This window comes from Neovison vison, chromosome 10 (assembly GCF_020171115.1).
Source record: "Neovison vison isolate M4711 chromosome 10, ASM_NN_V1, whole genome shotgun sequence".
Taxonomy (NCBI): domain Eukaryota; kingdom Metazoa; phylum Chordata; class Mammalia; order Carnivora; family Mustelidae; genus Neogale; species Neogale vison.
In genome coordinates, this window is record NC_058100.1 from 29,856,776 (window position 1) to 29,884,080 (window position 27,305).

Here is a 27,305-nt window from a genome sequence, read left to right on the forward strand (position 1 = left end):
GATGAATGAGAACGCACTTTAAGTAGGATCCCTGAAAAGATACCTTCCTAAGAATCACTTGTCATGGTCCTGTATGTGATAGTTTATGATTGCTACACAGACAGGTCCTAATGTTTCCTACAGAGCACAGACTCAAACCTGTCGTGAGAATGTACAGTAGCAAAGTTCCCTCGTACATTTGAAGTGTTTGAGACGAGCTAGACACAGTGGAACATCACAGGTGTTGACCTTCCAGTATGTGTCATAGAGGCCTATGTGCCCTAAGCTGTCATTCACTCTCAGGGCACAACGTTCCCTCCCCTTAGTTGTTCTATATCCTTTCCCCCTCTGAAAAGACACTGTGAGAAGTGCGATTCCGTTTGATGGAGTTTCCCTTAAACAGAACTTGCTATAGTCCAACGGATAGACGTCTGATACTAGAGCCCTATGTGCGCCTATTGCAGTTATCGCATAGTCAGTCCCAAGAGCTTCCTTCTTTATCAGACGCAACACTGCAACGAATCCCTCCTAAAGCACACTTCCCTCACAATGTTGGAAGCGTTTTTAAAACTGAAAGAAAGTGCGGATCACCACTGGTCGTGAGCATGCAATATGAGTTTGGGATGCCTAAGCGCCATAGCCTGCACTTTACTCAGAGTACCTAAGATGCCCATAGTCCGTCCGTGTTCTATCATCATTCCTCAAAGGAGGAGACACTGTTATGAATGAGAACACACTTTAACTAGGATCCCTGAAAAGATACCTTCCTAAGAATAACCCGTCAGGGTCCTGTACAATACTCTCTATGATTGCTACACGGACAGGTCTTACAGTTTCCAACTTAGCACAGACTCATTCCTGTCCCGGGAATATAGTGTAGCACAGTTCCCTCGTACATCTGAAGGGTTTTGACACGAGTTAGACACAATGGAACATCACAGGTGTTGACCTTCCAGTATGTGTCATAGAGGCCTATGTTCCATACCCGGTCCTTCACTCTCAGGGCAAAACGTTCCCTCTGTCCATAGTTGTTCTTTCTCTATTCCTCCGCTGATAAGACACTGTGAGAAGTGCGATTCAGCCTGAAAGAGTTTCCCTTAAACAGAACTTGCTATAGTCCAACGGATAGACGTATGATACTAGAGCCCTATGTACGCCTATTGCAGTTACCGCAGAGTCAGTCCCAAGAGCTTCCTTTTCTAACAGACGCAACACAGCAACGAATCCCTCCTAAAGCACACTTCCATCACAATGCTGGAAGCGTTTTTTACTCAGAAAGAAAGTGCGGATCACCACTGGTCTTGATTATCTAATATGTGTTTGGGATGCCTAAGCGCCATAGCCTGCACTTTACTCACAGTACCTAATGTGCCCAAAGTCCGTCCGCATTCTATCATCATTCCTCAGAGTAGGAGACACTGTTAAGAATGAGAACACACTTTAACTAGGATCCCTGAAAAGATACCTTCCTAAGAATAACCCGTCAGGGTCCTGTACGATACTCTCTCTGATTGCTGCACAGACAGGTCCTACAGTTTCCAACTTAGCACAGACTCATTATTGTCGTGGGAAAGTACTGTAGCACAGTTCCCTCGTACATTTGAAGGGTTTTGACACGAGTTAGACACAATGGAACATCACAGGTGTTGACCTTCCAGTATGTGTCATAGAAGCCTATGTTCCATACCCGGTCCTTCACTCTCAGGGCACAACTTTCCCTCTGTCCATAGTTGTTCTTTCTCTATTCCTCCGCTGATAAGACACTGTGAGAAGTGCGATTCAGCCTGAAAGAGTTTCCCTTAAACAGAGCTTGCTATAGTCCAACGGATAGACGTCTGATACTAGAGCCCTATGTGCGCCCACTGCAGTTACCGCAGAGTCAGTCCCAAGAGCTTCCTTCTTTAACAGACGCAACACTGCAACGAATCCCTCCTAAAGCACACTTCCCTCACAATGTTGAAAGCGTTTTTTACAGAGAAAGAACGTGGGGATCACCACTGGTCTTGATCATCGAATATGTGTTTGGGATGCCTAAGCGCCATAGCCTGCACTTTACTCACAGTATATAATGTGTCCATGGTCCGTCCACATTCTATCATCATTCCTCAAAGAAGGAGATACTATTATCAATGAGAACACATTTTAAGTAGGATCCCTGAAAAGATACCTTCCTAAGAATAACCTGAAAGGGTCCTGTACGAATCTCTCTATGATTGCTACTCAGACAGGCCCTCCAGTTTCCAACTTAGCACAGACTCATTCCTGAAGTGAGAACGTACAGTAGCACAGTTCCCTCCTGCATTTTAAGTGTTTTGAGAAGAGTTAGACACAGTGGAACATCACAGCTGTTGACTTTCCAGTATGTGTCTTAGAGGCCTATGTTCCATACCCTTTCCTTCACTCGAAGGGCACAACGTTCCCTCTCTCCGTAGTTGTTCTTTCTCCATTCCTCCATTAAAAAGACACTGGGAGAAGTGCGATTCCGCCTGAAGGAGTTTCCCTTAAACAGAACTTGCTATAGTCCAAGGGATAGACGTCTGTTACTAGAGCCCTATGTGCGCCTATTGCAGTTACCGCAGAGTCAGTCCCAAGCGCTTCCTTCTTTAACAGACGCAACACTGCAACGAATCCCTCCTAAAGCACACTTCCCTCACAATGTTGGAAGCGTTTTTAACACTGAAAGAAAGTGCGGATCACCACTGGTCGTGAGCATCCAATATGAGTTTGGGATGCCTAAGCGCCATAGCCTGCACTTTACTCACAGTACCTAAGGTGCCCATAGTCCGTCCGTGTTCTATCATCATTCCTGAAAGGAGGAGACTCTGTGATGAATGAGAACGCACTTTAAGTAGGATCCCTGAAAAGATACCTTCCTAAGAATCACTTGTCATGGTCCTGTATGTGATAGTTTATGATTGCTACACAGACAGGTCCTAATGTTTCCTACAGAGCACAGACTCAAACCTGTCGTGAGAATGTACAGTAGCAAAGTTCCCTCGTACATTTGAAGTGTTTGAGACGAGCTAGACACAGTGGAACATCACAGGTGTTGACCTTCCAGTATGTGTCATAGAGGCCTATGTGCCCTAAGCTGTCATTCACTCTCAGGGCACAACGTTCCCTCCCCTTAGTTGTTCTATATCCTTTCCCCCTCTGAAAAGACACTGTGAGAAGTGCGATTCCGTTTGATGGAGTTTCCCTTAAACAGAACTTGCTATAGTCCAACGGATAGACGTCTGATACAAGAGCCCTATGTGCGCCTATTGCAGTTATCGCATAGTCAGTCCCAAGAGCTTCCTTCTTTATCAGACGCAACACTGCAACGAATCCCTCCTAAAGCACACTTCCATCACAATGCTGGAAGCGTTTTTTACTCAGAAAGAAAGTGCGGATCAACACTGGTCTTGATTATCTAATATGTGTTTTGGATGCCTAAGCGCCATAGCCTGCACTTTACTCACAGTACCTAATGTGCCCAAAGTCCGTCCGCGTTCTATCATCATTCCTCATAGTAGGAGACACTGTTAAGAATGAGAACACACTTTAACTAGGATCCCTGAAAAGATACCTTCCTAAGAATAATCCGTCAGGGTCCTGTACGATACTCTCTCTGATTGCTGCACAGACAGGTCCTACAGTTTCCAACTTAGCACAGACTCATTATTGTCGTGGGAAAGTACTGTAGCACAGTTCCCTCGTTCATTTGAAGGGTTTTGACACGAGTTAGACACAATGGAACATCACAGGTGTTGACCTTCCAGTATGTGTCATAGAAGCCTATGTTCCATACCCGGTCCTTCACTCTCAGGGCACAAATTCCCTCTGTCCATAGTTGTTCTTTCTCTATTCCTCCGCTGATAAGACACTGTGAGAAGTGCGATTCAGCCTGAAAGAGTTTCCCTTAAACAGAGCTTGCTATAGTCCAACGGATAGACGTCTGATACTAGAGCCCTAAGTGCGCCTATTGCAGTTACCGCAGAGTCAGTCCCAAGAGCTTCCTTCTTTAACAGACGCAACACTGCAACGAATCCCTCCTAAAGCACACTTCCCTCACAATGTTGAAAGCGTTTTTTACAGAGAAAGAACGTGGGGATCACCACTGGTCTTGATCATCGAATATGTGTTTGGGATGCCTAAGCGCCATAGCCTGCACTTTACTCACAGTATATAATGTGCCCATGGTCCGTCCACATTCTATCATCATTCCTCAAAGAAGGAGATACTATTATCAATGAGAACACATTTTAAGTAGGATCCCTGAAAAGATACCTTCCTAAGAATAACCTGAAAGGGTCCTGTACGAATCTCTCTATGATTGCTACTCAGACAGGCCCTCCAGTTTCCAACTTAGCACAGACTCATTCCTGAAGTGAGAACGTACAGTAGCACAGTTCCCTCCTGCATTTTAAGTGTTTTGAGACGAGTTAGACACAGTGGAACATCACAGCTGTTGACTTTCCAGTATGTGTCTTAGAGGCCTATGTTCCATACCCTTTCCTTCACTCGAAGGGCACAACGTTCCCTCTCTCCGTAGTAGTTCTTTCTCCATTCCTCCATTAAAAAGACACTGGGAGAAGTGCGATTCCGCCTGAAGGAGTTTCCCTTAAACAGAACTTGCTATAGTCCAAGGGATAGACGTCTGTTACTAGAGCCCTATGTGCGCCTATTGCAGTTACCGCAGAGTCAGTCCCAAGCGCTTCCTTCTTTAACAGACGCAACACTGCAACGAATCCCTCCTAAAGCACACTTCCCTCACAATGTTGGAAGCGTTTTTAACACTGAAAGAAAGTGCGGATCACCACTGGTCGTGAGCATCCAATATGAGTTTGGGATGCCTAAGCGCCATAGCCTGCACTTTACTCACAGTACCTAAGGTGCCCATAGTCCGTCCGTGTTCTATCATCATTCCTGAAAGGAGGAGACTCTGTGATGAATGAGAACGCACTTTAAGTAGGATCCCTGAAAAGATACCTTCCTAAGAATCACTTGTCATGGTCCTGTATGTGATAGTTTATGATTGCTACACAGACAGGTCCTAATGTTTCCTACAGAGCACAGACTCAAACCTGTCGTGAGAATGTACAGTAGCAAAGTTCCCTCGTACATTTGAAGTGTTTGAGACGAGCTAGACACAGTGGAACATCACAGGTGTTGACCTTCCAGTATGTGTCATAGAGGCCTATGTGCCCTAAGCTGTCATTCACTCTCAGGGCACAACGTTCCCTCCCCTTAGTTGTTCTATATCCTTTCCCCCTCTTAAAAGACACTTTGAGAAGTGCGATTCCGTTTGATGGAGTTTCCCTTAAACAGAACTTGCTATAGTCCAACGGATAGACGTCTGATACTAGAGCCCTATGTGCGCCTATTGCAGTTATCGCATAGTCAGTCCCAAGAGCTTCCTTCTTTATCAGACGCAACACTGCAACGAATCCCTCTTAAAGCACACTTCCCTCACAATGTTGGAAGCGTTTTTAACACTGAAAGAAAGTGCGGATCACCACTGGTCGTGAGCTTCCAATATGAGTTTGGGATGCCTAAGCGCCATAGCCTGCACTTTACTCAGAGTACCTAAGATGCCCATAGTCCGTCCGTGTTCTATCATCATTCCTCAAAGGAGGAGACACTGTTATGAATGAGAACACACTTTAACTAGGATCCCTGAAAAGATACCTTCCTAAGAATAACCCGTCAGGGTCCTGTACAATACTCTCTATGATTGCTACACGGACAGGTCTTACAGTTTCCAACTTAGCACAGACTCATTCCTGTCCTGGGAAAATACTGTAGCACAGTTCCCTCGTACATCTGAAGGGTTTTGAGACGAGTTATACACAATGGAACATCACAGGTGTTGACCTTCCAGTATGTGTCATAGAGGCCTATGTTCCATACCCGGTCCTTCACTCTCAGGGCAAAACGTTCCCTCTGTCCATAGTTGTTCTTTCTCTATTCCTCCGCTGATAAGACACTGTGAGAAGTGCGATTCAGCCTGAAAGAGTTTCCCTTAAACAGAACTTGCTATAGTCCAACGGATAGACGTATGATACTAGAGCCCTATGTACGCCTATTGCAGTTACCGCAGAGTCAGTCCCAAGAGCTTCCTTTTCTAACAGACGCAACACAGCAACGAATCCCTCCTAAAGCACACTTCCATCACAATGCTGGAAGCGTTTTTTACTCAGAAAGAAAGTGCGGATCACCACTGGTCTTGATTATCTAATATGTGTTTGGGATGCCTAAGCGCCATAGCCTGCACTTTACTCACAGTACCTAATGTGCCCAAAGTCCGTCCGCATTCTATCATCATTCCTCAGAGTAGGAGACACTGTTAAGAATGAGAACACACTTTAACTAGGATCCCTGAAAAGATACCTTCCTAAGAATAACCCGTCAGGGTCCTGTACGATACTCTCTCTGATTGCTGCACAGACAGGTCCTACAGTTTCCAACTTAGCACAGACTCATTATTGTCGTGGGAAAGTACTGTAGCACAGTTCCCTCGTACATTTGAAGGGTTTTGACACGAGTTAGACACAATGGAACATCACAGGTGTTGACCTTCCAGTATGTGTCATAGAGGCCTATGTTCCATACCCGGTCCTTCACTCTCAGGGCACAACGTTCCCTCTGTCCATAGTTGTTCTTTCTCTATTCCTCCGCTGATAAGACACTGTGAGAAGTGCGATTCAGCCTGAAAGAGTTTCCCTTAAACAGAGCTTGCTATAGTCCAACGGATAGACGTCTGATACTAGAGCCCTATGTGCGCCCACTGCAGTTACCGCAGAGTCAGTCCCAAGAGCTTCCTTCTTTAACAGACGCAACACTGCAACGAATCCCTCCTAAAGCACACTTCCCTCACAATGTTGAAAGCGTTTTTTACAGAGAAAGAACGTGGGGATCACCACTGGTCTTGATCATCGAATATGTGTTTGGGATGCCTAAGCGCCATAGCCTGCACTTTACTCACAGTATATAATGTGCCCATGGTCCGTCCACATTCTATCATCATTCCTCAAAGAAGGAGATACTATTATCAATGAGAACACATTTTAAGTAGGATCCCTGAAAAGATACCTTCCTAAGAATAACCTGAAAGGGTCCTGTACGAATCTCTCTATGATTGCTACTCAGACAGGCCCTCCAGTTTCCAACTTAGCACAGACTCATTCCTGAAGTGAGAACGTACAGTAGCACAGTTCCCTCCTGCATTTTAAGTGTTTTGAGACGAGTTAGACACAGTGGAACATCACAGCTGTTGACTTTCCAGTATGTGTCTTAGAGGCCTATGTTCCATACCCTTTCCTTCACTCGAAGGGCACAACGTTCCCTCTCTCCGTAGTTGTTCTTTCTCCATTCCGCCATTAAAAAGACACTGGGAGAAGTGCGATTCCGCCTGAAGGAGTTTCCCTTAAACAGAACTTGCTATAGTCCAAGGGATAGACGTCTGTTACTAGAGCCCTATGTGCGCCTATTGCAGTTACCGCAGAGTCAGTCCCAAGCGCTTCCTTCTTTAACAGACGCAACACTGCAACGAATCCCTCCTAAAGCACACTTCCCTCACAATGTTGGAAGCGTTTTTAACACTGAAAGAAAGTGCGGATCACCACTGGTCGTGAGCATCCAATATGAGTTTGGGATGCCTAAGCGCCATAGCCTGCACTTTACTCACAGTACCTAAGGTGCCCATAGTCCGTCCGTGTTCTATCATCATTCCTGAAAGGAGGAGACTCTGTGATGAATGAGAACGCACTTTAAGTAGGATCCCTGAAAAGATACCTTCCTAAGAATCACTTGTCATGGTCCTGTATGTGATAGTTTATGATTGCTACACAGACAGGTCCTAATGTTTCCTACAGAGCACAGACTCAAACCTGTCGTGAGAATGTACAGTAGCAAAGTTCCCTCGTACATTTGAAGTGTTTGAGACGAGCTAGACACAGTGGAACATCACAGGTGTTGACCTTCCAGTATGTGTCATAGAGGCCTATGTGCCCTAAGCTGTCATTCACTCTCAGGGCACAACGTTCCCTCCCCTTAGTTGTTCTATATCCTTTCCCCCTCTGAAAAGACACTGTGAGAAGTGCGATTCCGTTTGATGGAGTTTCCCTTAAACAGAACTTGCTATAGTCCAACGGATAGACGTCTGATACTAGAGCCCTATGTGCGCCTATTGCAGTTATCGCATAGTCAGTCCCAAGAGCTTCCTTCTTTATCAGACGCAACACTGCAACGAATCCCTCCTAAAGCACACTTCCCTCACAATGTTGGAAGCGTTTTTAACACTGAAAGAAAGTGCGGATCACCACTGGTCGTGAGCATGCAATATGAGTTTGGGATGCCTAAGCGCCATAGCCTGCACTTTACTCAGAGTACCTAAGATGCCCATAGTCCGTCCGTGTTCTATCATCATTCCTCAAAGGAGGAGACACTGTTATGAATGAGAACACACTTTAACTAGGATCCCTGAAAAGATACCTTCCTAAGAATAACCCGTCAGGGTCCTGTACAATACTCTCTATGATTGCTACACGGACAGGTCTTACAGTTTCCAACTTAGCACAGACTCATTCCTGTCCTGGGAAAATACTGTAGCACAGTTCCCTCGTACATCTGAAGGGTTTTGAGACGAGTTATACACAATGGAACATCACAGGTGTTGACCTTCCAGTATGTGTCAAAGAGGCCTATGTTCCATACCCGGTCCTTCACTCTCAGGGCAAAACGTTCCCTCTGTCCATAGTTGTTCTTTCTCTATTCCTCCGCTGATAAGACACTGTGAGAAGTGCGATTCAGCCTGAAAGAGTTTCCCTTAAACAGAACTTGCTATAGTCCAACGGATAGACGTATGATACTAGAGCCCTATGTACGCCTATTGCAGTTACCGCAGAGTCAGTCCCAAGAGCTTCCTTTTCTAACAGACGCAACACAGCAACGAATCCCTCCTAAAGCACACTTCCATCACAATGCTGGAAGCGTTTTTTACTCAGAAAGAAAGTGCGGATCACCACTGGTCTTGATTATCTAATATGTGTTTGGGATGCCTAAGCGCCATAGCCTGCACTTTACTCACAGTACCTAATGTGCCCAAAGTCCGTCCGCATTCTATCATCATTCCTCAGAGTAGGAGACACTGTTAAGAATGAGAACACACTTTAACTAGGATCCCTGAAAAGATACCTTCCTAAGAATAACCCGTCAGGGTCCTGTACGATACTCTCTCTGATTGCTGCACAGACAGGTCCTACAGTTTCCAACTTAGCACAGACTCATTATTGTCGTGGGAAAGTACTGTAGCACAGTTCCCTCGTACATTTGAAGGGTTTTGACACGAGTTAGACACAATGGAACATCACAGGTGTTGACCTTCCAGTATGTGTCATAGAGGCCTATGTTCCATACCCGGTCCTTCACTCTCAGGGCACAACGTTCCCTCTGTCCATAGTTGTTCTTTCTCTATTCCTCCGCTGATAAGACACTGTGAGAAGTGCGATTCAGCCTGAAAGAGTTTCCCTTAAACAAAACTTGCTATAGTCCAACGGATAGACGTCTGATACTAGAGCCCTATGTGCGCCTACTGCAGTTACCGCAGGGTCAGTCCCAAGAGCTTCCTTCTTTAACAGACGCAACACTGCAACGAATCCCTCCTAAAGCACACTTCCCTCACAATGTTGAAAGCGTTTTTTACAGAGAAAGAACGTGGGGATCACCACTGGTCTTGATCATAGAATATGTGTTTGGGATGCCTAAGCGCCATAGCCTGCACTTTACTCACAGTATATAATGTGCCCATGGTCCGTCCACATTCTATCATCATTCCTCAAAGAAGGAGATACTATTATCAATGAGAACACATTTTAAGTAGGATCCCTGAAAAGATACCTTCCTAAGAATAACCTGAAAGGGTCCTGTACGAATATCTCTATGATTGCTACTCAGACAGGCCCTCCAGTTTCCAACTTAGCACAGACTCATTCCTGAAGTGAGAACGTACAGTAGCACAGTTCCCTCCTGCATTTTAAGTGTTTTGAGACGAGTTAGACACAGTGGAACATCACAGCTGTTGACTTTCCAGTATGTGTCTTAGAGGCCTATGTTCCATACCCTTTCCTTCACTCGAAGGGCACAACGTTCCCTCTCTCCGTAGTTGTTCTTTCTCCATTCCTCCATTAAAAAGACACTGGGAGAAGTGCGATTCCGCCTGAAGGAGTTTCCCTTAAACAGAACTTGCTATAGTCCAAGGGATAGACGTCTGTGACTAGAGCCCTATGTGCGCCTATTGCAGTTACCGCAGAGTCAGTCCCAAGCGCTTCCTTCTTTAACAGACGCAACACTGCAACGAATCCCTCCTAAAGCACACTTCCCTCACAATGTTGGAAGCGTTTTTAACACTGAAAGAAAGTGCGGATCACCACTGGTCGTGAGCATCCAATATGAGTTTGGAATGCCTAAGCGCCATAGCCTGCACTTTACTCACAGTACCTAAGGTGCCCATAGTCCGTCCGTGTTCTATCATCATTCCTGAAAGGAGGAGACTCTGTGATGAATGAGAACGCACTTTAAGTAGGATCCCTGAAAAGATACCTTCCTAAGAATCACTTGTCATGGTCCTGTATGTGATAGTTTATGATTGCTACACAGACAGGTCCTAATGTTTCCTACAGAGCACAGACTCAAACCTGTCGTGAGAATGTACAGTAGCAAAGTTCCCTCGTACATTTGAAGTGTTTGAGACGAGCTAGACACAGTGGAACATCACAGGTGTTGACCTTCCAGTATGTGTCATAGAGGCCTATGTGCCCTAAGCTGTCATTCACTCTCAGGGCACAACGTTCCCTCCCCTTAGTTGTTCTATATCCTTTCCCCCTCTGAAAAGACACTGTGAGAAGTGCGATTCCGTTTGATGGAGTTTCCCTTAAACAGAACTTGCTATAGTCCAACGGATAGACGTCTGATACAAGAGCCCTATGTGCGCCTATTGCAGTTATCGCATAGTCAGTCCAAAGAGCTTCCTTCTTTATCAGACGCAACACTGCAACGAATCCCTCCTAAAGCACACTTCCCTCACAATGTTGGAAGCGTTTTTAACACTGAAAGAAAGTGCGGATCACCACTGGTCGTGAGCATGCAATATGAGTTTGGGATGCCTAAGCGCCATAGCCTGCACTTTACTCAGAGTACCTAAGATGCCCATAGTCCGTCCGTGTTCTATCATCATTCCTCAAAGGAGGAGACACTGTTATGAATGAGAACACACTTTAACTAGGATCCCAGAAAAGATACCTTCCTAAGAATAACCTGTCAGGGTCCTGTACAATACTCTCTATGATTGCTACACGGACAGGTCTTACAGTTTCCAACTTAGCACAGACTCATTCCTGTCCTGGGAAAATACTGTAGCACAGTTCCCTCGTACATCTGAAGGGTTTTGAGACGAGTTATACACAATGGAACATCACAGGTGTTGACCCTCCAGTATGTGTCATAGAGGCCTATGTTCCATACCCGGTCCTTCACTCTCAGGGCAAAACGTTCCCTCTGTCCATAGTTGTTCTTTCTCTATTCCTCCGCTGATAAGACACTGTGAGAAGTGCGATTCAGCCTGAAAGAGTTTCCCTTAAACAGAACTTGCTATAGTCCAACGGATAGACGTATGATACTAGAGCCCTATGTACGCCAATTGCAGTTACCGCAGAGTCAGTCCCAAGAGCTTCCTTTTCTAACAGACGCAACACAGCAACGAATCCCTCCTAAAGCACACTTCCATCACAATGCTGGAAGCGTTTTTTACTCAGAAAGCAAGTGCGGATCACCACTGGTCTTGATTATCTAATATGTGTTTGGGATGCCTAAGCGCCATAGCCTGCACTTTACTCACAGTACCTAATGTGCCCAAAGTCCGTCCGCATTCTATCATCATTCCTCAGAGTAGGAGACACTGTTAAGAATGAGAACACACTTTAACTAGGATCCCTGAAAAGATACCTTCCTAAGAATAACCCGTCAGGGTCCTGTACGATACTCTCTCTGATTGCTGCACAGACAGGTCCTACAGTTTCCAACTTAGCACAGACTCATTATTGTCGTGGGAAAGTACTGTAGCACAGTTCCCTGGTACATTTGAAGGGTTTTGACACGAGTTAGACACAATGGAACATCACAGGTGTTGACCTTCCAGTATGTGTCTAGAGGCCTATGTTCCATACCCGGTCCTTCACTCTCAGGGCACAACGTTCCCTCTGTCCATAGTTGTTCTTTCTCTCTTCCTCCGCTGATAAGACACTGTGAGAAGTGCGATTCAGCCTGAAAGAGTTTCCCTTAAACAAAACTTGCTATAGTCCAACGGATAGACGTATGATACTAGAGCCCTATGTACGCCTATTGCAGTTACCGCAGAGTCAGTCCCAAGAGCTTCCTTTTCTAACAGACGCAACACAGCAACGAATCCCTCCTAAAGCACACTTCCATCACAATGCTGGAAGCGTTTTTTACTCAGAAAGAAAGTGCGGATCACCACTGGTCTTGATTATCTAATATGTGTTTGGGATGCCTAAGCGCCATAGCCTGCACTTTACTCACAGTACCTAATGTGCCCAAAGTCCGTCCGCATTCTATCATCATTCCTCAGAGTAGGAGACACTGTTAAGAATGAGAACACACTTTAACTAGGATCCCTGAAAAGATACCTTCCTAAGAATAACCCGTCAGGGTCCTGTACGATACTCTCTCTGATTGCTGCACAGACAGGTCCTACAGTTTCCAACTTAGCACAGACTCATTATTGTCGTTGGAAAGTACTGTAGCACAGTTCCCTCGTTCATTTGAAGGGTTTTGACACGAGTTAGACACAATGGAACATCACAGGTGTTGACCTTCCAGTATGTGTCATAGAAGCCTATGTTCCATACCCGGTCCTTCACTCTCAGGGCACAAATTCCCTCTGTCCATAGTTGTTCTTTCTCTATTCCTCCGCTGATAAGACACTGTGAGAAGTGCGATTCAGCCTGAAAGAGTTTCCCTTAAACAGAGCTTGCTATAGTCCAACGGATAGACGTCTGATACTAGAGCCCTATGTGCTCCTACTACAGTTACCGCAGGGTCAGTCCCAAGAGCTTCCTTCTTTAACAGACGCAACACTGCAACGAATCCCTCCTAAAGCACACTTCCATCACAATGTTGAAAGCGTTTTTTACAGAGAAAGAACGTGGGGATCACCACTGGTCTTGATCATCGAATATGTGTTTGGGATGCCTAAGCGCCATAGCCTGCACTTTACTCACAGTATATAATGTGCCCATGGTCCGTCCACATTCTATCATCATTCCTCAAAGAAGGAGATACTATTATCAATGAGAACACATTTTAAGTAGGATCCCTGAAAAGATACCTTCCTAAGAATAACCTGAAAGGGTCCTGTACGAATCTCTCTATGATTGCTACTCAGACAGGCCCTCCAGTTTCCAACTTAGCACAGACTCATTCCTGAAGTGAGAACGTACAGTAGCACAGTTCCCTCCTGCATTTTAAGTGTTTTGAGACGAGTTAGACACAGTGGAACATCACAGCTGTTGACTTTCCAGTATGTGTCTTAGAGGCCTATGTTCCATACCCTTTCCTTCACTCGAAGGGCACAACGTTCCCTCTCTCCGTAGTTGTTCTTTCTCCATTCCTCCATTAAAAAGACACTGGGAGAAGTGCGATTCCGCCTGAAGGAGTTTCCCTTAAACAGAACTTGCTATAGTCCAAGGGATAGACGTCTGTGACTAGAGCCCTATGTGCGCCTATTGCAGTTACCGCAGAGTCAGTCCAAGCGTTTCCTTCTTTAACAGACGCAACACTGCAACGAATCCCTCCTAAAGCACACTTCCCTCACAATGTTGGAAGCGTTTTTAACACTGAAAGAAAGTGCGGATCACCACTGGTCGTGAGCATCCAATATGAGTTTGGGATGCCTAAGCGCCATAGCCTGCACTTTACTCACAGTACCTAAGGTGCCCATAGTCCGTCCGTGTTCTATCATCATTCCTGAAAGGAGGAGACTCTGTGATGAATGAGAACGCACTTTAAGTAGGATCCCTGAAAAGATACCTTCCTAAGAATCACTTGTCATGGTCCTGTATGTGATAGTTTATGATTGCTACACAGACAGGTCCTAATGTTTCCTACAGAGCACAGACTCAAACCTGTCGTGAGAATGTACAGTAGCAAAGTTCCCTCGTACATTTGAAGTGTTTGAGACGAGCTAGACACAGTGGAACATCACAGGTGTTGACCTTCCAGTATGTGTCATAGAGGCCTATGTGCCCTAAGCTGTCATTCACTCTCAGGGCACAACGTTCCCTCCCCTTAGTTGTTCTATATCCTTTCCCCCTCTGAAAAGACACTGTGAGAAGTGCGATTCCGTTTAATGGAGTTTCCCTTAAACAGAACTTGCTATAGTCCAACGGATAGACGTCTGATACTAGAGCCCTATGTGCGCCTATTGCAGTTATCGCATAGTCAGTCCCAAGAGCTTCCTTCTTTATCAGACGCAACACTGCAACGAATCCCTCCTAAAGCACACTTCCCTCACAATGTTGGAAGCGTTTTTAAAACTGAAAGAAAGTGCGGATCACCACTGGTCGTGAGCATGCAATATGAGTTTGGGATGCCTAAGCGCCATAGCCTGCACTTTACTCAGAGTACCTAAGATGCCCATAGTCCGTCCGTGTTCTATCATCATTCCTCAAAGGAGGAGACACTGTTATGAATGAGAACACACTTTAACTAGGATCCCTGAAAAGATACCTTCCTAAGAATAACCCGTCAGGTTCCTGTACAATACTCTCTATGATTGCTACACGGACAGGTCTTACAGTTTCCAACTTAGCACAGACTCATTCCTGTCCTGGGAAAATACTGTAGCACAGTTCCCTCGTACATCTGAAGGGTTTTGAGACGAGTTATACACAATGGAACATCACAGGTGTTGACCTTCCAGTATGTGTCATAGAGGCCTATGTTCCATACCCGGTCCTTCACTCTCAGGGCAAAACGTTCCCTCTGTCCATAGTTGTTCTTTCTCTATTCCTCCGCTGATAAGACACTGTGAGAAGTGCGATTCAGCCTGAAAGAGTTTCCCTTAAACAGAACTTGCTATAGTCCAACGGATAGACGTATGATACTAGAGCCCTATGTACGCCTATTGCAGTTACCGCAGAGTCAGTCCCAAGAGCTTCCTTTTCTAACAGACGCATCACAGCAACGAATCCCTCCTAAAGCACAATTCCATCACAATGCTGGAAGCGTTTTTTACTCAGAAAGAAAGTGCGGATCACCACTGGTCTTGATTATCTAATATGTGTTTGGGATGCCTAAGCGCCATAGCCTGCACTTTACTCACAGTACCTAATGTGCCCAAAGTCCGTCCGCATTCTATCATCATTCCTCAGAGTAGGAGACACTGTTAAGAATGAGAACACACTTTAACTAGGATCCCTGAAAAGATACCTTCCTAAGAATAACCCGTCAGGGTCCTGTACGATACTCTCTCTGATTGCTGCACAGACAGGTCCTACAGTTTCCAACTTAGCACAGACTCATTATTGTCGTGGGAAAGTACTGTAGCACAGTTCCCTCGTACATTTGAAGGGTTTTGACACGAGTTAGACACAATGGAACATCACAGGTGTTGACCTTCCAGTATGTGTCATAGAAGCCTATGTTCCATACCCGGTCCTTCACTCTCAGGGCACAACGTTCCCTCTGTCCATAGTTGTTCTTTCTCTATTCCTCGGCTGATAAGACACTGTGAGAAGTGCGATTCAGCCTGAGAGAGTTTCCCTTAAACAGAGCTTGCTATAGTCCAACGGATAGACGTCTGATACTAGAGCCCTATGTGCGCCCACTGCAGTTACCGCAGAGTCAGTCCCAAGAGCTTCCTTCTTTAACAGACGCAACACTGCAACGAATCCCTCCTAAAGCACACTTCCCTCACAATGTTGAAAGCGTTTTTTACAGAGAAAGAACGTGGGGATCACCACTGGTCTTGATCATCGAATATGTGTTTGGGATGCCTAAGCGCCATAGCCTGCACTTTACTCACAGTATATAATGTGCCCATGGTCCGTCCACATTCTATCATCATTCCTCAAAGAAGGAGATACTATTATCAATGAGAACACATTTTAAGTAGGATCCCTGAAAAGATACCTTCCTAAGAATAACCTGAAAGGGTCCTGTACGAATCTCTCTATGATTGCTACTCAGACAGGCCCTCCAGTTTCCAACTTAGCACAGACTCATTCCTGAAGTGAGAACGTACAGTAGCACAGTTCCCTCCTGCATTTTAAGTGTTTTGAGACGAGTTAGACACAGTGGAACATCACAGCTGTTGACTTTCCAGTATGTGTCTTAGAGGCCTATGTTCCATACCCTTTCCTTCACTCGAAGGGCACAACGTTCCCTCTCTCCGTAGTTGTTCTTTCTCCATTCCTCCATTAAAAAGACACTGGGAGAAGTGCGATTCCGCCTGAAGGAGTTTCCCTTAAACAGAACTTGCTATAGTCCAAGGGATAGACGTCTGTGACTAGAGCCCTATGTGCGCCTATTGCAGTTACCGCAGAGTCAGTCCAAGCGTTTCCTTCTTTAACAGACGCAACACTGCAACGAATCCCTCCTAAAGCACACTTCCCTCACAATGTTGGAAGCGTTTTTAACACTGAAAGAAAGTGCGGATCACCACTGGTCGTGAGCATCCAATATGAGTTTGGGATGCCTAAGCGCCATAGCCTGCACTTTACTCACAGTACCTAAGGTGCCCATAGTCCGTCCGTGTTCTATCATCATTCCTGAAAGGAGGAGACTCTGTGATGAATGAGAACGCACTTTAAGTAGGATCCCTGAAAAGATACCTTCCTAAGAATCACTTGTCATGGTCCTGTATGTGATAGTTTATGATTGCTACACAGACAGGTCCTAATGTTTCCTACAGAGCACAGACTCAAACCTGTCGTGAGAATGTACAGTAGCAAAGTTCCCTCGTACATTTGAAGTGTTTGAGACGAGCTAGACACAGTGGAACATCACAGGTGTTGACCTTCCAGTATGTGTCATAGAGGCCTATGTGCCCTAAGCTGTCATTCACTCTCAGGGCACAACGTTCCCTCCCCTTAGTTGTTCTATATCCTTTCCCCCTCTGAAAAGACACTGTGAGAAGTGCGATTCCGTTTAATGGAGTTTCCCTTAAACAGAACTTGCTATAGTCCAACGGATAGACGTCTGATACTAGAGCCCTATGTGCGCCTATTGCAGTTATCGCATAGTCAGTCCCAAGAGCTTCCTTCTTTATCAGACGCAACACTGCAACGAATCCCTCCTAAAGCACACTTCCCTCACAATGTTGGAAGCGTTTTTAAAACTGAAAGAAAGTGCGGATCACCACTGGTCGTGAGCATGCAATATGAGTTTGGGATGCCTAAGCGCCATAGCCTGCACTTTACTCAGAGTACCTAAGATGCCCATAGTCCGTCCGTGTTCTATCATCATTCCTCAAAGGAGGAGACACTGTTATGAATGAGAACACACTTTAACTAGGATCCCTGAAAAGATACCTTCCTAAGAATAACCCGTCAGGTTCCTGTACAATACTCTCTATGATTGCTACACGGACAGGTCTTACAGTTTCCAACTTAGCACAGACTCATTCCTGTCCTGGGAAAATACTGTAGCACAGTTCCCTCGTACATCTGAAGGGTTTTGAGACGAGTTATACACAATGGAACATCACAGGTGTTGACCTTCCAGTATGTGTCATAGAGGCCTATGTTCCATACCCGGTCCTTCACTCTCAGGGCAAAACGTTCCCTCTGTCCATAGTTGTTCTTTCTCTATTCCTCCGCTGATAAGACACTGTGAGAAGTGCGATTCAGCCTGAAAGAGTTTCCCTTAAACAGAACTTGCTATAGTCCAACGGATAGACGTATGATACTAGAGCCCTATGTACGCCTATTGCAGTTACCGCAGAGTCAGTCCCAAGAGCTTCCTTTTCTAACAGACGCAACACAGCAACGAATCCCTCCTAAAGCACAATTCCATCACAATGCTGGAAGCGTTTTTTACTCAGAAAGAAAGTGCGGATCACCACTGGTCTTGATTATCTAATATGTGTTTGGGATGCCTAAGCGCCATAGCCTGCACTTTACTCACAGTACCTAATGTGCCCAAAGTCCGTCCGCATTCTATCATCATTCCTCAGAGTAGGAGACACTGTTAAGAATGAGAACACACTTTAACTAGGATCCCTGAAAAGATACCTTCCTAAGAATAACCCGTCAGGGTCCTGTACGATACTCTCTCTGATTGCTGCACAGACAGGTCCTACAGTTTCCAACTTAGCACAGACTCATTATTGTCGTGGGAAAGTACTGTAGCACAGTTCCCTCGTACATTTGAAGGGTTTTGACACGAGTTAGACACAATGGAACATCACAGGTGTTGACCTTCCAGTATGTGTCATAGAAGCCTATGTTCCATACCCGGTCCTTCACTCTCAGGGCACAACGTTCCCTCTGTCCATAGTTGTTCTTTCTCTATTCCTCGGCTGATAAGACACTGTGAGAAGTGCGATTCAGCCTGAGAGAGTTTCCCTTAAACAGAGCTTGCTATAGTCCAACGGATAGACGTCTGATACTAGAGCCCTATGTGCGCCCACTGCAGTTACCGCAGAGTCAGTCCCAAGAGCTTCCTTCTTTAACAGACGCAACACTGCAACGAATCCCTCCTAAAGCACACTTCCCTCACAATGTTGAAAGCGTTTTTTACAGAGAAAGAACGTGGGGATCACCACTGGTCTTGATCATCGAATATGTGTTTGGGATGCCTAAGCGCCATAGCCTGCACTTTACTCACAGTATATAATGTGCCCATGGTCCGTCCACATTCTATCATCATTCCTCAAAGAAGGAGATACTATTATCAATGAGAACACATTTTAAGTAGGATCCCTGAAAAGATACCTTCCTAAGAATAACCTGAAAGGGTCCTGTACGAATCTCTCTATGATTGCTACTCAGACAGGCCCTCCAGTTTCCAACTTAGCACAGACTCATTCCTGAAGTGAGAACGTACAGTAGCACAGTTCCCTCCTGCATTTTAAGTGTTTTGAGAAGAGTTAGACACAGTGGAACATCACAGCTGTTGACTTTCCAGTATGTATCTTAGAGGCCTATGTTCCATACCCTTTCCTTCACTCGAAGGGCACAACGTTCCTCTCTCCGTAGTAGTTCTTTCTCCATTCCTCCATTAAAAAGACACTGGGAGAAGTGCGATTCCGCCTGAAGGAGTTTCCCTTAAACAGAACTTGCTATAGTCCAAGGGATAGACGTCTGTGACTAGAGCCCTATGTGCGCCTATTGCAGTTACCGCAGAGTCAGTCCAAGCGCTTCCTTCTTTAACAGACGCAACACTGCAACGAATCCCTCCTAAAGCACACTTCCCTCACAATGTTGGAAGCGTTTTTAACACTGAAAGAAAGTGCCGATCACCACTGGTCGTGAGCATCCAATATGAGTTTGGGATGCCTAAGCGCCATAGCCTGCACTTTACTCACAGTACCTAAGGTGCCCATAGTCCGTCCGTGTTCTATCATCATTCCTGAAAGGAGGAGACTCTGTGATGAATGAGAACGCACTTTAAGTAGGATCCCTGAAAAGATACCTTCCTAAGAATCACTTGTCATGGTCCTGTATGTGATAGTTTATGATTGCTACACAGACAGGTCCTAATGTTTCCAACAGAGCACAGACTCAAACCTGTCGTGAGAATGTACAGTAGCAAAGTTCCCTCGTACATTTGAAGTGTTTGAGACGAGCTAGACACAGTGGAACATCACAGGTGTTGACCTTCCAGTATGTGTCATAGAGGCCTATGTGCCCTAAGCTGTCATTCACTCTCAGGGCACAACGTTCCCTCCCCTTAGTTGTTCTATATCCTTTCCCCCTCTGAAAAGACACTGTGAGAAGTGCGATTCCGTTTAATGGAGTTTCCCTTAAACAGAACTTGCTATAGTCCAACGGTAGACGTCTGATACTAGAGCCCTATGTGCGCCTATTGCAGTTATCGCATAGTCAGTCCCAAGAGCTTCCTTCTTTATCAGACGCAACACTGCAACGAATCCCTCCTAAAGCACACTTCCCTCACAATGTTGGAAGCGTTTTTAACACTGAAAGAAAGTGCGGATCACCACTGGTCGTGAGCATGCAATATGAGTTTGGGATGCCTAAGCGCCATAGCCTGCACTTTACTCAGAGTACCTAAGATGCCCATAGTCTGTCCGTGTTCTATCATCATTCCTCAAAGGAGGAGACACTGTTATGAATGAGAACACACTTTAACTAGGATCCCTGAAAAGATACCTTCCTAAGAATAACCCGTCAGGTTCCTGTACAATACTCTCTATGATTGCTACACGGACAGGTCTTACAGTTTCCAACTTAGCACAGACTCATTCCTGTCCTGGGAAAATACTGTAGCACAGTTCCCTCGTACATCTGAAGGGTTTTGAGACGAGTTATACACAATGGAACATCACAGGTGTTGACCTTCCAGTATGTGTCATAGAGGCCTATGTTCCATACCCGGTCCTTCACTCTCAGGGCAAAACGTTCCCTCTGTCCATAGTTGTTCTTTCTCTATTCCTCCGCTGATAAGACACTGTGAGAAGTGCGATTCAGCCTGAAAGAGTTTCCCTTAAACAGAACTTGCTATAGTCCAACGGATAGACGTATGATACTAGAGCCCTATGTACGCCTATTGCAGTTACCGCAGAGTCAGTCCCAAGAGCTTCCTTTTCTAACAGACGCAACACAGCAACGAATCCCTCCTAAAGCACACTTCCATCACAATGCTGGAAGCGTTTTTTACTCAGAAAGAAAGTGCGGATCACCACTGGTCTTGATTATCTAATATGTGTTTGGTATGCCTAAGCGCCATAGCCTGCACTTTACTCACAGTACCTAATGTGCCCAAAGTCCGTCCGCATTCTATCATCATTCCTCAGAGTAGGAGACACTGTTAAGAATGAGAACACACTTTAAATAGGATCCCTGAAAAGATACCTTCCTAAGAATAACCCGTCAGGGTCCTGTACGATACTCTCTCTGATTGCTGCACAGACAGGTCCTACAGTTTCCAACTTAGCACAGACTCATTATTGTCGTGGGAAAGTACTGTAGCACAGTTCCCTCGTACATTTGAAGGGTTTTGACACGAGTTAGACACAATGGAACATCACAGGTGTTGACCTTCCAGTATGTGTCTAGAGGCCTATGTTCCATACCCGGTCCTTCACTCTCAGGGCACAACGTTCCCTCTGTCCATAGTTGTTCTTTCTCTATTCCTCCGCTGATAAGACACTGTGAGAAGTGCGATTCAGCCTGAAAGAGTTTCCCTTAAACAGAGCTTGCTATAGTCCAACGGATAGACGTCTGATACTAGAGCCCTATGTGCGCCCACTGCAGTTACCGCAGAGTCAGTCCCAAGAGCTTCCTTCTTTAACAGACGCAACACTGCAACGAATCCCTCCTAAAGCACACTTCCCTCACAATGTTGAAAGCGTTTTTTACAGAGAAAGAACGTGGGGATCACCACTGGTCTTGATCATCGAATATGTGTTTGGGATGCCTAAGCGCCATAGCCTGCACTTTACTCACAGTATATAATGTGCCCATGGTCCGTCCACATTCTATCATCATTCCTCAAAGAAGGAGATACTATTATCAATGAGAACACATTTTAAGTAGGATCCCTGAAAAGATACCTTCCTAAGAATAACCTGAAAGGGTCCTGTACGAATCTCTCTATGATTGCTACTCAGACAGGCCCTCCAGTTTCCAACTTAGCACAGACTCATTCCTGAAGTGAGAACGTACAGTAGCACAGTTCCCTCCTGCATTTTAAGTGTTTTGAGACGAGTTAGACACAGTGGAACATCACAGCTGTTGACTTTCCAGTATGTGTCTTAGAGGCCTATGTTCCATACCCTTTCCTTCACTCGAAGGGCACAACGTTCCCTCTCTCCGTAGTTGTTCTTTCTCCATTCCTCCATTAAAAAGACACTGGGAGAAGTGCGATTCCGCCTGAAGGAGTTTCCCTTAAACAGAACTTGCTATAGTCCAAGGGATAGACGTCTGTTACTAGAGCCCTATGTGCGCCTATTGCAGTTACCGCAGAGTCAGTCCCAAGCGCTTCCTTCTTTAACAGACGCAACACTGCAACGAATCCCTCCTAAAGCACACTTCCCTCACAATGTTGGAAGCGTTTTTAACACTGAAAGAAAGTGCGGATCACCACTGGTCGTGAGCATCCAATATGAGTTTGGGATGCCTAAGCGCCATAGCCTGCACTTTACTCACAGTACCTAAGGTGCCCATAGTCCGTCCGTGTTCTATCATCATTCCTGAAAGGAGGAGACTCTGTGATGAATGAGAACGCACTTTAAGTAGGATCCCTGAAAAGATACCTTCCTAAGAATCACTTGTCATGGTCCTGTATGTGATAGTTTATGATTGCTACACAGACAGGTCCTAATGTTTCCTACAGAGCACAGACTCAAACCTGTCGTGAGAATGTACAGTAGCAAAGTTCCCTCGTACATTTGAAGTGTTTGAGACGAGCTAGACACAGTGGAACATCACAGGTGTTGACCTTCCAGTATGTGTCATAGAGGCCTATGTGCCCTAAGCTGTCATTCACTCTCAGGGCACAACGTTCCCTCCCCTTAGTTGTTCTATATCCTTTCCCCCTCTGAAAAGACACTGTGAGAAGTGCGATTCCGTTTGATGGAGTTTCCCTTAAACAGAACTTGCTATAGTCCAACGGATAGACGTCTGATACAAGAGCCCTATGTGCGCCTATTGCAGTTATCGCATAGTCAGTCCCAAGAGCTTCCTTCTTTATCAGACGCAACACTGCAACGAATCCCTCCTAAAGCACACTTCCCTCACAATGTTGGAAGCGTTTTTAACACTGAAAGAAAGTGCGGATCACCACTGGTCGTGAGCATGCAATATGAGTTTGGGATGCCTAAGCGCCATAGCCTGCACTTTACTCAGAGTACCTAAGATGCCCATAGTCCGTCCGTGTTCTATCATCATTCCTCAAAGGAGGAGACACTGTTATGAATGAGAACACACTTTAACTAGGATCCCTGAAAAGATACCTTCCTAAGAATAACCCGTCAGGGTCCTGTACAATACTCTCTATGATTGCTACACGGACAGGTCTTAAAGTTTCCAACTTAGCACAGACTCATTCCTGTCCTGGGAAAATACTGTAGCACAGTTCCCTCGTACATCTGAAGGGTTTTGAGACGAGTTATACACAATGGAACATCACAGGTGTTGACCTTCCAGTATGTGTCATAGAGGCCTATGTTCCATACCCGGTCCTTCACTCTCAGGGCACAACGTTCCCTCTGTCCATAGTTGTTCTTTCTCTATTCCTCCGCTGATAAGACACTGTGAGAAGTGCGATTCAGCCTGAAAGAGTTTCCCTTAAACAAAACTTGCTATAGTCCACCGGATAGACGTATGATACTAGAGCCCTATGTACGCCTATTGCAGTTACCGCAGAGTCAGTCCCAAGAGCTTCCTTTTCTAACAGACGCAACACAGCAACGAATCCCTCCTAAAGCACACTTCCATCACAATGCTGGAAGCGTTTTTTACTCAGAAAGAAAGTGCGGATCGCCACTGCTCTTGATTATCTAATATGTGTTTGGGATGCCTAAGCGCCATAGCCTGCACTTTACTCACAGTACCTAATGTGCCCAAAGTCCGTCCGCATTCTATCATCATTCCTCAGAGTAGGAGACACTGTTAAGAATGAGAACACACTTTAACTAGGATCCCTGAAAAGATACCTTCCTAAGAATAACCCGTCAGGGTCCTGTACGATACTCTCTCTGATTGCTGCACAGACAGGTCCTACAGTTTCCAACTTAGCACAGACTCATTATTGTCGTGGGAAAGTACTGTAGCACAGTTCCCTCGTACATTTGAAGGGTTTTGACACGAGTTAGACACAATGGAACATCACAGGTGTTGACCTTCCAGTATGTGTCATAGAAGCCTATGTTCCATACCCGGTCCTTCACTCTCAGGGCACAAATTCCCTCTGTCCATAGTTGTTCTTTCTCTATTCCTCCGCTGATAAGACACTGTGAGAAGTGCGATTCAGCCTGAAAGAGTTTCCCTTAAACAGAGCTTGCTATAGTCCAACGGATAGACGTCTGATACTAGAGCCCTATGTGCTCCTACTGCAGTTACCGCAGGGTCAGTCCCAAGAGCTTCCTTCTTTAACAGACGCAACACTGCAACGAATCCCTCCTAAAGCACACTTCCCTCACAATGTTGAAAGCGTTTTTTACAGAGAAAGAACGTGGGGATCACCACTGGTCTTGATCATCGAATATGTGTTTGGGATGCCTAAGCGCCATAGCCTGCACTTTACTCACAGTATATAATGTGCCCATGGTCCGTCCACATTCTATCATCATTCCTCAAAGAAGGAGATACTATTATCAATGAGAACACATTTTAAGTAGGATCCCTGAAAAGATACCTTCCTAAGAATAACCTGAAAGGGTCCTGTACGAATCTCTCTATGATTGCTACTCAGACAGGCCCTCCAGTTTCCAACTTAGCACAGACTCATTCCTGAAGTGAGAACGTACAGTAGCACAGTTCCCTCCTGCATTTTAAGTGTTTTGAGAAGAGTTAGACACAGTGGAACATCACAGCTGTTGACTTTCCAGTATGTGTCTTAGAGGCCTATGTTCCATACCCTTTCCTTCACTCGAAGGGCACAACGTTCCCTCTCTCCGTAGTTGTTCTTTCTCCATTCCTCCATTAAAAAGACACTGGGAGAAGTGCGATTCCGCCTGAAGGAGTTTCCCTTAAACAGAACTTGCTATAGTCCAAGGGATAGACGTCTGTGACTAGAGCCCTATGTGCGCCTATTGCAGTTACCGCAGAGTCAGTCCAAGCGCTTCCTTCTTTAACAGACGCAACACTGCAACGAATCCCTCCTAAAGCCACTTCCCTCACAATGTTGGAAGCGTTTTTAACACTGAAAGAAAGTGCGGATCACCACTGGTCGTGAGCATCCAATATGAGTTTGGGATGCCTAAGCGCCATAGCCTGCACTTTACTCACAGTACCTAAGGTGCCCATAGTCCGTCCGTGTTCTATCATCATTCCTGAAAGGAGGAGACTCTGTGATGAATGAGAACGCACTTTAAGTAGGATCCCTGAAAAGATACCTTCCTAAGAATCACTTGTCATGGTCCTGTATGTGATAGTTTATGATTGCTACACAGACAGGTCCTAATGTTTCCTACAGAGCACAGACTCAAACCTGTCGTGAGAATGTACAGTAGCAAAGTTCCCTCGTACATTTGAAGTGTTTGAGACGAGCTAGACACAGTGGAACATCACAGGTGTTGACCTTCCAGTATGTGTCATAGAGGCCTATGTGCCCTAAGCTGTCATTCACTCTCAGGGCACAACGTTCCCTCCCCTTAGTTGTTCTATATCCTTTCCCCCTCTGAAAAGACACTGTGAGAAGTGCGATTCCGTTTGATGGAGTTTCCCTTAAACAGAACTTGCTATAGTCCAACGGATAGACGTCTGATACTAGAGCCCTATGTGCGCCTATTGCAGTTATCGCATAGTCAGTCCCAAGAGCTTCCTTCTTTATCAGACGCAACACTGCAACGAATCCCTCCTAAAGCACACTTCCCTCACAATGTTGGAAGCGTTTTTAAAACTGAAAGAAAGTGCGGATCACCACTGGTCGTGAGCATGCAATATGAGTTTGGGATGCCTAAGCGCCATAGCCTGCACTTTACTCAGAGTACCTAAGATGCCCATAGTCCGTCCGTGTTCTATCATCATTCCTCAAAGGAGGAGACACTGTTATGAATGAGAACACACTTTAACTAGGATCCCTGAAAAGATACCTTCCTAAGAATAACCCGTCAGGGTCCTGTACAATACTCTCTATGATTGCTACACGGACAGGTCTTACAGTTTCCAACTTAGCACAGACTCATTCCTGTCCTGGGAAAATACTGTAGCACAGTTCCCTCGTACATCTGAAGGGTTTTGAGACGAGTTATACACAATGGAACATCACAGGTGTTGACCTTCCAGTATGTGTCATAGAGGCCTATGTTCCATACCCGGTCCTTCACTCTCAGGGCAAAACGTTCCCTCTGTCCATAGTTGTTCTTTCTCTATTCCTCCGCTGATAAGACACTGTGAGAAGTGCGATTCAGCCTGAAAGAGTTTCCCTTAAACAGAACTTGCTATAGTCCAACGGATAGACGTATGATACTAGAGCCCTATGTACGCCTATTGCAGTTACCGCAGAGTCAGTCCCAAGAGCTTCCTTTTCTAACAGACGCAACACAGCAACGAATCCCTCCTAAAGCACACTTCCATCACAATGCTGGAAGCGTTTTTTACTCAGAAAGAAAGTGCGGATCACCACTGGTCTTGATTATCTAATATGTGTTTGGGATGCCTAAGCGCCATAGCCTGCACTTTACTCACAGTACCTAATGTGCCCAAAGTCCGTCCGCATTCTATCATCATTCCTCAGAGTTGGAGACACTGTTAAGAATGAGAACACACTTTAACTAGGATCCCTGAAAAGATACCTTCCTAAGAATAACCCGTCAGGGTCCTGTACGATACTCTCTCTGATTGCTGCACAGACAGGTCCTACAGTTTCCAACTTAGCACAGACTCATTATTGTCGTGCGAAAGTACTGTAGCACAGTTCCCTCGTACATTTGAAGAGTTTTGACACGAGTTAGACACAATGGAACATCACAGGTGTTGAACTTCCAGTATGTGTCATAGAAGCCTATGTTCCATACCCGGTCCTTCATTCTCAGGGCACAACGTTCCCTCTGTCCATAGTTGTTCTTTCTCTATTCCTCCGCTGATAAGACACTGTGAGAAGTGCGATTCAGCCTGAAAGAGTTTCCCTTAAACAGAGCTTGCTATAGTCCAACGGATAGACGTCTGATACTAGAGCCCTATGTGCGCCCACTGCAGTTACCGCAGAGTCAGTCCCAAGAGCTTCCTTCTTTAACAGACGCAACACTGCAACGAATCCCTCCTAAAGCACACTTCCCTCACAATGTTGAAAGCGTTTTTTACAGAGAAAGAACGTGGGGATCACCACTGGTCTTGATCATCGAATATGTGTTTGGGATGCCTAAGCGCCATAGCCTGCACTTTACTCACAGTATATAATGTGCCCATGGTCCGTCCACATTC